This window comes from Portunus trituberculatus, chromosome 12 (assembly GCF_017591435.1).
Source record: "Portunus trituberculatus isolate SZX2019 chromosome 12, ASM1759143v1, whole genome shotgun sequence".
In the NCBI taxonomy this organism is placed as follows: domain Eukaryota; kingdom Metazoa; phylum Arthropoda; class Malacostraca; order Decapoda; family Portunidae; genus Portunus; species Portunus trituberculatus.
This window is the reverse complement of record NC_059266.1, coordinates 1,999,179-2,013,038: the sequence shown is the minus strand read 5'-3', so window position 1 is coordinate 2,013,038 and position 13,860 is coordinate 1,999,179. Positions and strand designations below refer to the sequence as shown.

Sequence of the window (13,860 nt, the reverse complement as noted above, 5' to 3'; positions counted from 1 at the left end):
TTTTCCTCTCCTTCATTCTTCTGTATCTGACTATTTTTTTTTTTCCTTCGCCTCTTTTTGTAATAAAGACAAAGTTTTCCAATCTTCTTATCTGTCTCCATAAACGTGTCATCTTTATACTCTTGTTACTTCTTTCCTGTTCTTTTATTGCTGTCTTTTATATCTCTTATCTTGTCTTTCTCATTTTGCTTTATTTTCCTTCTTTATTTTCCTTCTGGATGACATACATACGCAACATATTATTTATTTCACTTGTTTTCCTTCTTCTGTTTTCTCTTTTCCTTTTTTTATGATTATACAAGACGACGTTTATTTAGCCATTCTGTCGTTTTTCTTCCTCCCTTCCTTCCTGTTCGTCAGTGTGACCTTTATAGTTTTTTTTTTTTTTTTTCGTTGTTCTTTTCTTCCTCTTGATCTTGGCAGCTTGTGTCTTCTCTTGTCTTTTATCTTCATCGTTCCCATAATTTCATTCCTTTGTTGTTTTTGTTTTTGTTTTTGGATATTTTTCATTATTTTCTTTATTTTTTTTATCCACATTTAGACATTTGACACTTATTATGATTCTCTCTCTCTCTCTCTCTCTCTCTCTCTCTCTCTCTCTCTCTCTCTCTCTCTCTCTCTCTCTCTCTCTCTCTCTCTCTCTCTCTCTCTCTCTCTCTCTCTCTCTCTCTCTCTCTCTTTTAAACACACACACACACACACACACACACACACACACACACACACACACACACACACACACACACACACACACACACACACACACTTTTTATTCTTCAGCACACATTTGCACATTACACTTACATCCATTTCTCTCTCTCTCTCTCTCTCTCTCTCTCTCTCTCTCTCTCTCTCTCTCTCTCTCTCTCTCTCTCTCTCTCTCTCTCTCTCTCTCTCTCTCTCTCACCCGCTTTATCTCGGGCAGGACTTAGCATTAGGGACAAAAGAGAGCTTAATAAGAAAAACACACGTATTTTCCTCCTTCACTCTTTGTAACTCTTAAGGAATATTGTGTTGTCTGTCTGTCAAATCAGTGTTGTGAAAGTAGTATAGCTTGATTTACCTTTCTTTTTTTTCCAATCTCCCAGCAGCGAAAGATCAAAACTCGGTGCCTTAAACGAAACCAACTCACTCTCTCCAGCGTAACCTACTTTTAGTCCACCACATTCCCCCGCCCCTCAAACGTCCTAACCCCTTTTCAGTTTTCCCTTGTTCCCGAGTCCCTGTGACCCCGCCCCCTGCCGTCTCTTCCTCCCACCCCCTCGACGAAGCCACGCCCTCCACAAGTATAACCTTGGCATAGTTTCGCGGCAAATCCTGGGATATCCTTCACCGCCATGCCTTGTGTTGCCATAACCTCGTTTCCTGAATCCTTCACCACACTGTTTCTAAAATATATTGATTAATCCTACGTGTCCTGTTCTGAGTGGTGTGGTGTTAGGGATGTAAAGATATCGAGAGAGAGAGAGAGAGAGAGAGAGAGAGAGAGAGAGAGAGAGAGAGAGAGAGAGAGAGCGGTTTTTTTTTATGTGTGTTTGTGTGTGTGTTTGTTGGTCTCGATCACGATGGAGGATTCTGGGCGTCTGTTAAATGGCTTGTTTGTTTTTTGTGTCTTTTGTTTGTTTTGTTTGGATGATCGGAAGTGATGAGTAAGCTTTGTTGTAACCCAGTGACAGAGTTTTTTTTTTTTATTTATTTATCTATTTATATATTTTACTTTTGATTTATTTCCATGTCGTGTGTGTGTGTGTGTGTGTGTGCATCAATTTTATATTACAAAAAAAAAAGATAAAATTCACTAATTTCCCTACAATTATAAACTGTTATTAGAGTTATTACGTTACATTTTTGACTCACTTTTATTTCAGTCAATGAGAGAAGGAAAAAAAATTAAATAAAAGCTGCAGTTTCCATTTGCCAATTAAGACATTTATTCCAGCCATTTTACAACAAAATAAAACAAAATATAAAAAAAGAAACATCAAAATCAACTAAAAACCAAAATTAGACCCATTTTACTTTTTTTTTTATTTGCAATGTAACTGAATCATCATAGACTTTGTAAACTCATATCGCAAAATTGATTATTCGAAATGATTATGTATTACGCCTCGCATCAAAAAAAGGCGCCATCATGATCGAGAGAGAGAGAGAGAGAGAGAGAGAGAGAGAGATTAAGGCACCGAAGATCTTTCCGCGGCCCTTCTAAAGCTTTACCTTGTGTGATCTTTGTTTGTTTCTATATTTTTTTCCTCAACTGATAATACCATCTTCATGATCTGTCTTGCACCATCTTCACCATCACCATCACATTGTGTCACTCTTATCATTACTGTTTACTTCATTGTCATTGTAACTTTTATCAGCCTTGTCATCGTCATCATCATCTTTGTCATCATCACCTTTGTCATCCTTATCATTTTCATAATCACCATTACTGTTGTTTTTCTTATCGTAATCTTGTTCATTATCATCACTCTTGTCATTATTATCTGATTTTTTCTTATTGTTAGCGTCATTTTCTTTTTCATTATTGTTTTTATTACCAGGTTTATCGTTCTAATTTTTCCCATCGATGTGGACGTAGAAGAATTCTTGACCCACTGTGTTATTCTTTTCGGTAAATGTTCTGTGCAAACACACCATCGCTCGCTCTCTTCGGAAGCCCCAACAATCCATAGTCCGTTTTCATCTTATTTAGAAACATTGTAGACAAATGAAAATAAAAACAAAGAAAGATGAAGAGAAAAAGATATAAATGCGTGTGTGCTGTATACTTATCTTTGATGCTTTTTATGAATAAAAAATGTTGTAAAATAAGAAAAGAAAGAAAGAAAGATGAGCTATGCATTCTCGTCTACTTTATGATATCCACGAGAAGGCTCAACTCTAGAAAATCCGTAAATTGACTCCATAATTCAACGTAAACGTTGAAAAAATCCATATTGGCTTTTAAGTAAATTAAAAATTGAAAAATTCTGTGGTTTTATGAACAAACACAACAGTGAACATTGAAGGTCTGTGTTTTATGACTTTACTTATAATTCAACTAAAAATAGGAAATATACATGAACTTGATGACAAAAGCAAACAGTGAAGAAAAATCTCTCCGTGTTTTGCCATTTTGACTACATTTATTACCGAAGGAAAAATTAAAATAAGTCAGTCAGTCAGTAAAGAAATTTATGGGCTACAATTAAAAGAACAAACGAAATAGCAAACTAACACAAAGAAAAAAGACGAACATGTATATATTAGTGCAATGAATAGATGTATCGATTCCATAAGCACATTTAAACATCGCAAATCCTGCACCAAATACTTGTACTGCTTGTAAATCTTCGGAATATTGAGAGCTAATCCATCCAGCGTCCTGTAACGGAATGCATTACTCTTAAACCACAAATAACTCCGTGTTTGGTGCACTGTATATGATGGTGAGGGATGGAGGGATGGGATGCAGGGAGGAAGAGATAAAAGAAGGAAAGAAAGGATGAAAGAATGGATGGGTGGATGAAAGGAAGAAGGGAGAGAAGGGAGAATAGAAGGATGGAGGGATAGGATGTAGGGAGGAAGAGATGAAAGAAGGAAAGAAAGGATGGGTGGATGAAAGGAAACAGAGAGAGAGGAGAAGAGAAATAAGGTGGGAAGGAAGGATAGAGGGAAGAATGAAGGGGAAAAGGAGAGGAGAAAGAAAAGAAGGAATAGAGAAAATAGACAGAGGGAAGGGAAGATTGAAGGAGGGAAGAAAGAAGAGAGAAGAGGAGGGTGGAGTGAGGGTTTGAATTTGTGAGAGGGGAAGAAAATTTTGCGGTTGCTCTCTCTCTCTCTCTCTCTCTCTCTCTCTCTCTCTCTCTCTCTCTCTCTCTCTCTCTCTCTCTCTCTCTCTCTCTCTCTCTCTCTCTCCCTTTTCGTATTTTGATCCAGTCGTTTTCTTTTATTCATGCTCTCCCCCATTCCCATTCTCCCTCCTCCTCCTCCTCCTCCTCCTCCTCCTCCTCCTCCTCCTCCTCCTCCTCCTCCTCCTCCTCCTCCTCCTCCTCGGGTAAGGTCGTAACTTCTTCCAAAAGGAAATTATTGTCTTAAACCGGAAAATATAAAACTACAATTTATAAACTCGTATGTGTGTGTGTGTGTGTGTGTGTGTGTGTGTGTGTGTGTGTGTGTGTGTGTGTGTGTGTGTGTGTGTGTGTGTGTGTGTGTACCCTGAATTTCGTTGGCACTGTTGAAGAAAACTACCACAACAACTGATAATTTTACCTGCCAAAGTAGAGTTCAGGTAACCAACCACTTGGACTCTTCTGAAGGGAGAGAAAAGGAGAACAGGTTAAAGGACAGCAAAGTAAGTAGGTCCAATAATACACTAAATTGAAATAGATTATAATTTTTTCCTCTTTTTCTCTCTTCTTCCTTTCATTATGTGTACCTTCTTCTTTTTTTTTTTTTTTTTTTTTTCTCTTCCTTCTCAAATATTTCTTTCTCTTTTCTTTCTTCCTCATTTCTCACAATTCCTAGTCAGATTCTTTTCTTTCTTTTTTATCTTCTTTTATTCTAATATTTCATCTTTACAGCCTTTCTCTTTCTTCTTCCTTCTTTATCGCCTCCTTTCCCTTTCCTCTCTCACTTTAGATATTCTCCCTTTCTTTATCTCGCTCTCTCCCTCCATATTTTGCCTCCATCCTTCATCTCTTTCCTTCCCTCTCCCTTTCCTCCTCCCCATCTTCTTTTATCATCACTCTTTTCTCTTTTCTTTCTTTCTCTTCAATCATTTTTTTTGTGTGTATTTCTTCACGTCTTCATTTTCTTCTTTCTCTTTTATCTCTATTATACTTTAATCTTTTAATTTTTTGCTGTTTTCCTTTTCCACTTTCCTTTCTTTCCTATTTACTCTCTTTAATAACTCCTTTCTAATCCCTGCATTTGTTACTTTCCTTGCTACCTATTCCTTCCTCGTTTCTTTATTTCATTTTCATTTCCTCATGTACCTATACCCTCTCATTCCTCTTTCCTCCTATTCTTTAAACCTCTCCTTCTCTCTTTCTTTCCTTCCTATTCCCTTTCTACTACATCTCATTCTCATTTGCTAAAACGCATTTCCTGAATTTTTCCTCTACTTACCAACCTTCCTTTTCCTGTTACTTAATCCTTTTCTTTTATCTTTCATCTTTTCTCCCGATTCCCCGCCACCACTCCCTCTCGCCCTCTCTCCCCGGCAGCAGCAGCAGCAGTCATCAATCAGTAAGTAATCGCAGTAATAATGGTGCTAAGAACTAGATGATTTCAGGTCCTGGTGACGAAGTGGTGATTTGGCTCAGTGATGGTGACCGGTCTCCTCCAAACGAATGAGGGGCCAGTGAGTGCCAAAGGGCCGCTCTGGCACTGGCACTGATGCTGGGGAAAAGGGCCAGATCCTTAGCCTCTTGTCCCTTCCCCCACCTCCTCCTCTTCCTCCTCCTCCTCCTCCTCCGCTTTTCCTTCCGGTGTTTCGCATTTTTCTCTTTTTTCCGTTTTCTTTCGATTTTAAGGAGTTTGTTTTGATATTTTTTTGTTTGTGTGGGTACTTGCTTCTCTCTCTCTCTCTCTCTCTCTCTCTCTCTCTCTCTCTCTCTCTCTCTCTCTCTCTCTCTCTCTCTCTCTCTCTCTCTCTCTCTCTCTCTCTCTCTCTCTCTCTCTCTCCAATATTCTTGTTTTCTTTCCTCCTCTTTATTTCTAGTCCTCTTATTCCTCTTCCATATTCTTCTTGGTCACTATTCTTCTCTTTATCTCTCTCCTTTCCTTTCTTCTTCTTCTTCCTGTTCCTCTTCCTCCTATTCTTTCGCTAGATTCACGTCCTGCGTTCCTCTTGTTCCTCTTCTTTGTTCTTCCCTCTTTCTTCCTTCCATCCTCGTATTTCTTCTTTCTTTCTTTCGTTTTCTTTGTTTTGTTATGCATTGTCTACTTTCTTTTTCATCTCCAGTTTTCTCATTCATTTCTACTTTTTTTTCCTTTTTTGGCTTGTTCTTTCTTTTCTTCGTTTTATTTTTGTTTCATTCTTGCTTTTTATAATTTCTTCTTCGACGTTTTCTTTCTCGCCTTTTAAACCAAATTTTTGTCTTTTCTTCCTCTTACTCTTCTTTGTTATTGTTCTCGTTGTTCTGTTTATTCTCCTCCTCCTCCTCCTCCTCCTCCTCCTCCTCCTCCTCCTCCTCCTCCTCCTCTTATGTTCCAGTATACAGTTCTATCATCACAACTTTCTCTTATCCTGTCTCATCGTTTTTCTTTTCCTTCTCTCTCTCTCTCTCTCTCTCTCTCTCTCTCTCTCTCTCTCTCTCTCTCTCTCTCTCTCTCTCTCTCTCTCCTCCCTTCTCTTCCTCCTTTCTACTATTCTTCTCTTCCTCCATCTCTCCATCGTTCGTCTTTCATTCCTCCCTCCTTCCTTCCTTCCCTTTCTTTCTTCCCTTCCTTCGTCCCCTCCAGTTGTGGCTGTGAAATATTTACCTATCTCTCTCTCTCTCTCTCTCTCTCTCTCTCTCTCTCTCTCTCTCTCTCTCTCTCTCTCTCTCTCTCTCTCTCTCTCTCTCTCTCTCTCTCTCTCTCTCTCTCTCTCTCTCTCTCTCTCTCTCTCTTCTTCCATCCATCTTAACCATTGTCTCCTCCTCCTCCTCCTCCTCCTCCTCCTCCTCCTCCTCCTCCTCCTCCTCCTCCTCCTCCTCCTCCTCCTCCTCCTCCTCCTCCTCTTTTCTTCTTTTTTCTTCATCTCTTTATGACCGCAAGGAATAAGAAGAGGAAAGCAAAAGAGGAATAGAAATTAGAGTAGCATTTAAAAACCCACATGAAAGATAGGATTAGGGAAGAAGAGGAGGAGGAGGAGGAGGAGGAGGAGGAGGAGGAGGGGGAGTAAGTGTCAAGAGTAGAGACAAGAGAGAAGTGACAACATGCAAGAATGAGAAAGAGGAAAAAAAAATTCTGGAGGGAAAATAAAAGGAAATGGAGAAGAAAGTGTTGGTTGGTTGAGAGAGAGAGAGAGAGAGAGAGAGAGAGAGAGAGAGAGAGAGAGAGAGAAAATATTAAGAGAGATCAAGGAAAAGTTAGGAGAGAAAAGTGTTGCGAAGGATTATGGAAAGTTGAGTGAGTGAGTTGTGTTGTGTTGGCCGAGAGACCTCCGGGAGATGCCTGGTATAATCGAATTTCTCTCTCTCTCTCTCTCTCTCTCTCTCTCTCTCTCTCTCTCTCTCTCTCTCTCTCTCTCTCTCTCTTCATCGTTCTCTTTTTCTCCTCCTCCTCCTCCTCCTCCTCCTCCTCCTCCTCCTCCTTCTTCTTTGTTCAGTGTCTTCTCTCAATGTTGCTGTTTCCTCCCTTGGTGCTCTTACTCGTGAGACCAAACTCTTACACTCCCCCACTCCCTCTCTCTCTCCCTCTCCCTCTTCCTCTCCCTCTCCCTCTCCTTTCCCCTCCCTCTCTCCTTGCATCTCCTTCTCACCCTTCCTCCTTCTTTGTCCTCTCCCTCTTTCTCTCCTTCAGTCATGCTCTCTCTCTCTCTCTCTCTCTCTCTCTCTCTCTCTCTCTCTCTCTCTCTCTCTCTCTCTCTCTCTCTCTCTCTCTCTCTCTCTCTCTCTCTCTCTCTCTCTCTCTCTCTCTCTCTCTCTCTCTCTCTCTCTCTCTCTCTCTCTCTCTCTCTCTCTCTCTCTCTCTCTCCAGGTGTTTGTATTGTGTCTCTTTCCCCCAACACCCCCCCCCATCTCCACCCCTCCCGTTCTCTGTGAACAACGAGCCGGATAAGGGAAAGCTGCATCCCCTCTCCCCTCTCCCCTCTCCCCTCTCGTTGCCCTCTGAAGCCTTTGACAGAGGGCGTGTGAAGTCCTAAAGGAACTAGTGGCGTCTTCGAGTCTGAAGGATACCACTAGACTCCTTATTCTGTATCTGTAGGTGGTCGTGGTGGTGGTTGTGGTGGTGGTGGTGGTGGTGGTGGTGGTGGTGGTGAATATGAAGGATAGAGGTAAAAGTGGAAGGATAGGATGAGGAAATGAAGTAGAGTGAGAAAGGATAGGGGGAGAAAGAGAAAGGACTGGGATGTGGAAAGAAGAAGTGTAGAGGAAACGAGGAGAATAGGCAAAAGGAAAGTGAAGGAAAGGGAAGAGAAAGAGGAAAGGAAAAAGGAGAGAATTAGAGAAAGGAAGATGAAAATTGCAGAAAATAATGTTTCTTATACTACTACTACTACTACTAATAATAATAATAATAATAATAATACAACTACTACTACAATTACTACTACTACTACTACTACTATTACTATTACTACTACTACTACTGCTGCTGCTGATGTTGCTGCTATCACCACTACTCCGCCTTATTACTTTCCATGTCAACGCCGCTATTACTGTTTTTTGCCGACGTTTTTACTGGCCACTCTTGACCTTGTCGTGTCTTGTTCAAGCCTCGTAAAAGGAAATAGCTCTTGTATTCATATGTATATAAAAAAGAAAACAAATATTACCAAGGAGAAATCAATCAGTCAGTCGGTCAGTCAGTCAATCAGTCAATTATTTCCTTATTCAGTCAATCGTGAATGCGTGAGTTAATCAGTCTGTTAATTGTTGAGTCTACCCTTCACTTAAGTTAAAATTTAATCAATCTATCGTTAGACAGTCATTTAATCGGTCCGTCAGTCAGTCAGTCACTCTGTCAATTAGGTTATGAGTCAGTTAATCAAACAGTTCGTCAGTCCGTCAGTCAGTCAATCAGTCATGCAGTGAATTAGATGGTCAGTCAGTCTTTTTATCAATATATTAGGCAGAAAATACAAAAACAGCATCAATTTTCGATATGCAAGTACGTTTAGGTTCAGCAAAAGCATCAAACAGTCAGCCAGTCTATACATCAATACAAAAAATAACACCAATCTGAACACGCTTGTATGTTTAGATTCTGTAAAGGCATCAGGTAACATTGCAATCAACGCTCCTATCTTCATTTCACCAACACACTCACACACACACACACTCACTTACATTCCTAATCACCTATCACCCTTATCACTATTATTATCTTTACTTACTTTTGTTACCTGAGCATCGTTCCTATTATCCGTTTACTTTTACCTTAATTGACTGGCGCACCTGGGGATGAGTGGCCACTAAATCCAGAAAATGCAGGTAATTAGCTTGAAAAAAAAAATGCAGTAATGGAAGTGAACCTTATAGAATTAACCTTCAGATTGCAGTTAGAAAAAATTGGCGTTTTCAGACAATTTCAGACAATTAGCAGTTTAGTGATTTGAGTGGAAATGAGAGAGAGAGAGAGAGAGAGAGAGAGAGAGAGAGAGAGAGAGAATGTCCTTCCACTAAAATTTATTCTACTACAACAATAACAACAACAACAACTACTACTACTACTACTACTACTACTACTACTACTACTACTACTACTACTACTACTACTACTACTACTATTCTTAACTCTTCCTCTCTTCTCTTACCTTTCTTACTCTCCCTCTTCTCTTATTCTCGCTTACTGCTCTTGATCCTCCCTCTGTTTACTCTCTCTCTCTCTCTCTCTCTCTCTCTCTCTCTCTCTCTCTCTCTCTCTCTCTCTCTCTCTCTCTTGAGCCACAGAAAGCAAGGAAGAGCAAGGATTGGTGGAAAGGAATGAGAGAAAATTTGTTACAGAGAAAATTATGTTACTAAGAATTTCACCCTTGATGGATTTCTGTGCAACGCCACTTCTTCTTTTGAGGTTAAAGAGCCAACGAGAGGAAGAGGAAGAGAAAGAGGAGAGATGAGAGGGAAATGAAGTGGTGTGAGAGGTAGGGTGCAGCTTCTTTGAGAGAGAGAGAGAGAGAGAGAGAGAGAGAGAGAGAGAGAGAGAGAGAGAGAGAGAGTGGGGGATGAGTGGGTGGAAACAAAAGGGCGTGTCCTAATTTTGCCTGACCTTGTTCTCTCTCTCTCTCTCTCTCTCTCTCTCTCTCTCTCTCTCTCTCTCTCTCTCTCTCTCTCTGTCTTACTGACCATTTGTCTTATACACTTTATTACTCTCAACTTATAACTGAAAGTACTAACGATATATCCAGCAGCAGCAGCAGCAGTAGTAGTAGTAGTAGTAGTAGTAGTAGTAGTAGTAGTGTTGCTAAGTGTTACTCAGTGAGGATTACGCTTCTTGAGTGGCCTGAGTTTATTGACGTGATAGGAGAAAATGTTGCTGCCTTCATGCTTACTACGGGGCCCCGCCAGAGAGAGAGAGAGAGAGAGAGAGAGAGAGAGAGAGAGAGAGAGAGAGAGAGAGAGAGAGGAACAGATAGACAAATACAGGCTGTTAGTAAATGAAATAACAAAGAGATGGTGAAGCGAAGAGAAAATAATAGGAAATGAGAAGTATAAAGTGATTGGAAATGAAATAACAAGAGAGAGAGAGAGAGAGAGAGAGAGAGAGAGAGAGAGAGACGCTACCCCTCACCGTTTCGTCATAGCAGAGAAGGTTAGAAGAAAGTCAGGTACATAATTCACATCGAGGTCTTTCACTCATTTTGTACCAAAGAACAGTTACACAAAGCTTTCCGGTCACTAACCATACATTGCGTATTTACTTAGCAAGAAAATCCCTTTAGTACTGGGACGCATTTTTACCTTGAGTTTCGGTGCGATTAGACTATTTTATTGGCGTTAGGAAGGGTCTATGGAGGTCAGAACATTAATGGCTAGAGTCTTCACTATTTTAATCCCTCACATGAGTTTCTGAAGCTGTATAAAGTCACCATTTAGTAAGCAGAATGAATACGGAAACGCGTCATGGCACTGAAGGGGTTAATGTGTGAAAGCCCGTCGACACATGACTCAAAAACCAGAGAAAGGATAAAGGGAACAGCTATACAAATCTTTCCTATCGCTAAACATACATTTTTATTTACTTGCCAAGGAAACTGACCAATGGCTACAAATTGATGTGTGAAAACCAAAGAAAGGATGAAGAGAACAGTTACACGAAGCTTTCCAGTCGCTAACCACACGTTTCGTATTTACTTGGCAAAAAGACTGGCCAATGATAGCAAATTAGTATGTGAAAACCCCGTCAACATGTCACTCTCGAATAACAAAGAAAGAATAAAGGAAAGTCAAAGAAAAAAAGAAAGACGAACAATTGAGTTGGAATGAGGAAATAAAGGAACAGGTAGAGAATCCCAGAGTTTACAAATGAAAGGGGTGAAAGAGTGCAGTATCTGGGTAACCCTTGCATTAGTAGGTTGGACAAAATAACACGGTAAGGTGGTTAGGTGGGAGGCATACCGTTAGTTACCACATGCCATACGAATCCCTTCTACACTTAAACTAAAGCTTTAAAACTCCTGACAAAAATATATTAGGACTATTTTTTGTTAACTGGTGAGAAATAAGTTAAAGACAATAATCATGCAGGTGACTCACAAAGGACACGCAGTTTATAGTCATGAAAAACAAATGACAGTCAGTGAAAACGTCGAACATGAAGGAGGGAGGAAGGAAGAAGAAGGAAAAGAAAGAGAAAGAGAGTTCAAGGAGAAGAATATGGAGTTAAGCAGGAATAGGAGTATTGAAACAAGGAGGAAAAGGAAGGAAAGAGTGAATAAGGAGAGCGGAGAGATGGAAGTAGGAAGGGACACGGTGAGAGTTAAAAGGAAAGAGGAGAAAGAGTAATGGCAAGAAAGGAAAGATATAGAAGAGAAACTAGAGAATGGGAATAACGGGAAAGAGAACAAAAACAAAAAGAAATAATAAAAGCGTGAAGAAAGAAGAGAAATAGAAAATACAGAACAGGATAATGACAAGGAATTATGAAGATAAAAGAAAAAGAAAAAGATAAGAAAATTAGATAAGAGAGAAAAAAAGGAAATTGGAGGTATGGAAAAGAAAGAAGAATGAATTAACAGAGATAGGAGAATGGGATAGTGAAAAAGGAAGAAGAGAAGTAAACAAAACAAAAGAAGAATGAGGATAAGGGACAGTGAAAAGGAAGATCAAAAGAAAGAGGAATAAAGAGAGAAATGGTAAGAAAGAATAATAATGGAGAGGAGGAGGAGGAGGAGGAGGAGGAGGTGATAAACAGTAAGGAGGGACATGGATAGGAAGGAGTAAGGCAAAAACAGGAAGAGGAAGAAAAAGGAGAGGGAGGGAGAGGGGAGAGGATTAGGGGGGGACGGGTTAGAGGGCGATACTTTGTTGCGTGTACATAACTCAGTGTTGCTTTTGCATGACACTTCCTCCATCACCATCACTACTACCACCACCACCACCACTACCACTACTACCACCACCACCATTATTGCTGTTACTGCCAATAACATAATGGCTACACTAACACTTCTAACAGTTTTTCTCTTGTTACTGCTGCTACTAGTAATGTTTTCATACTACTACTACTACTACTACTACTACTACTACTACTACTACTACTACTACTACTACTACTACTGTTACTACTACTACTACTATTTCTATTACTACTGCCATACTTTCTCATGCTACTACTACTACTACTACTACTACTACTACTACTACTACTACTACTACTACTACTACTACTATTACTACTACCACCAACACTCGCCTTCCTCCTGCTGGCGTTGCTTGCATAAAACATTGAACAAAGCTATTATTCCATTTTCCTCTCACGTAGAATTGCCACACCTCCCGCCACCACACTGCCACACCTGCCCCACACCTTCCCCTCCATACCAGCCCCACACCTGCCCCCACCCTCCCACACCTTCCTCCCCCCACATCTCCTCCACAACTTCTACACCACACACCACCGAGTAAAGCCCTCCAGCACGCTACTACCATTGTTTCGACACCACCATCACCACCACCACCACTACCACCATTACCACAACCACCACCACTCCTACCGCACAAACACACCCACTCATTTTCTCTCTAGCTTCTTTCTTCTTTCATCCTCTTCTACTACGTATGTACTCCTCCTCCTCCTCCTCCTCCTCCTCCTCCTCTTCCTCCTCTTCCACTCTCTAGCCTCCCCCCACACTCTTCCACTACACATTGTCCCCTCCACCCACACCCATCGACCGGCTCCCCCACCTCCCACAACTTTCTCCTCCACCACACAGTGCCAGCATATCACTGAACCTTCACTACTTCACCACCACCACTACTACTATTACGACTACTACTACAAAGCATTTTGGAACCTCCCCAATAACTGTCACTTTCAACCTCACTATCCTACCACCACTACCACTATCTATCACTACCACCATCACTATTCCATTCGCCACAATTAAATATACATAAATCAAATAATGGTATCTGGTCACTCCCATCCAGGGGCAATTTGAGTGTTTATGTATATGCATTTTTATTTGCTCCTCGCGTCCAGTGGTAATACAATTGGAAAATAAAATGGAGTCATAAAAAAATGCTTCCCCACTTAACGAGTTAGTTGAAGATTAAAATTTGGTGGAATAATTTAATCAGTTGCCGCTTTTTTTTCACCTTTCCTCCAAATATTGTGTTTCCAGAAAATCATGGGCGGAATTTTGTTCGGACTAAAAAATATAGTAACTTTTTTTCTCTCTTTTTTTTCAGTCAATATACTTCATCCTTCTCTCCTTCCGTTTACATTGATATTATTTTTTGAGGGGGATATATGACTGTGTGTGTGTGTGTGTGTGTGTGTGTGTGTGTGTGTCTGTGCTGGGCATGCAAGCAGGGTGGGTGTCTATTGATCCAGCACCACACTCACACACACCACCAGCACACACACACACACACACACACACACACACACACACACACACACACACACACACACACACACACACACCACCACACCACCACCACCACCACCACCACCACCACCACCACCACCACTTTTACCCTCAGATTTATGACT

General features: G+C 40.6%; 1 protein-coding gene across 14 annotated transcripts in view; it reads left to right on the top strand.

Annotated features, from left to right (window-relative positions):
• Nucleotides 1–13,860, top strand: part of LOC123502697 (gamma-aminobutyric acid receptor subunit beta-like) — a 169,393-nt gene that overhangs the window by 94,077 nt on the left and 61,456 nt on the right. The gene's annotated exons all lie outside the window — the stretch shown is intronic.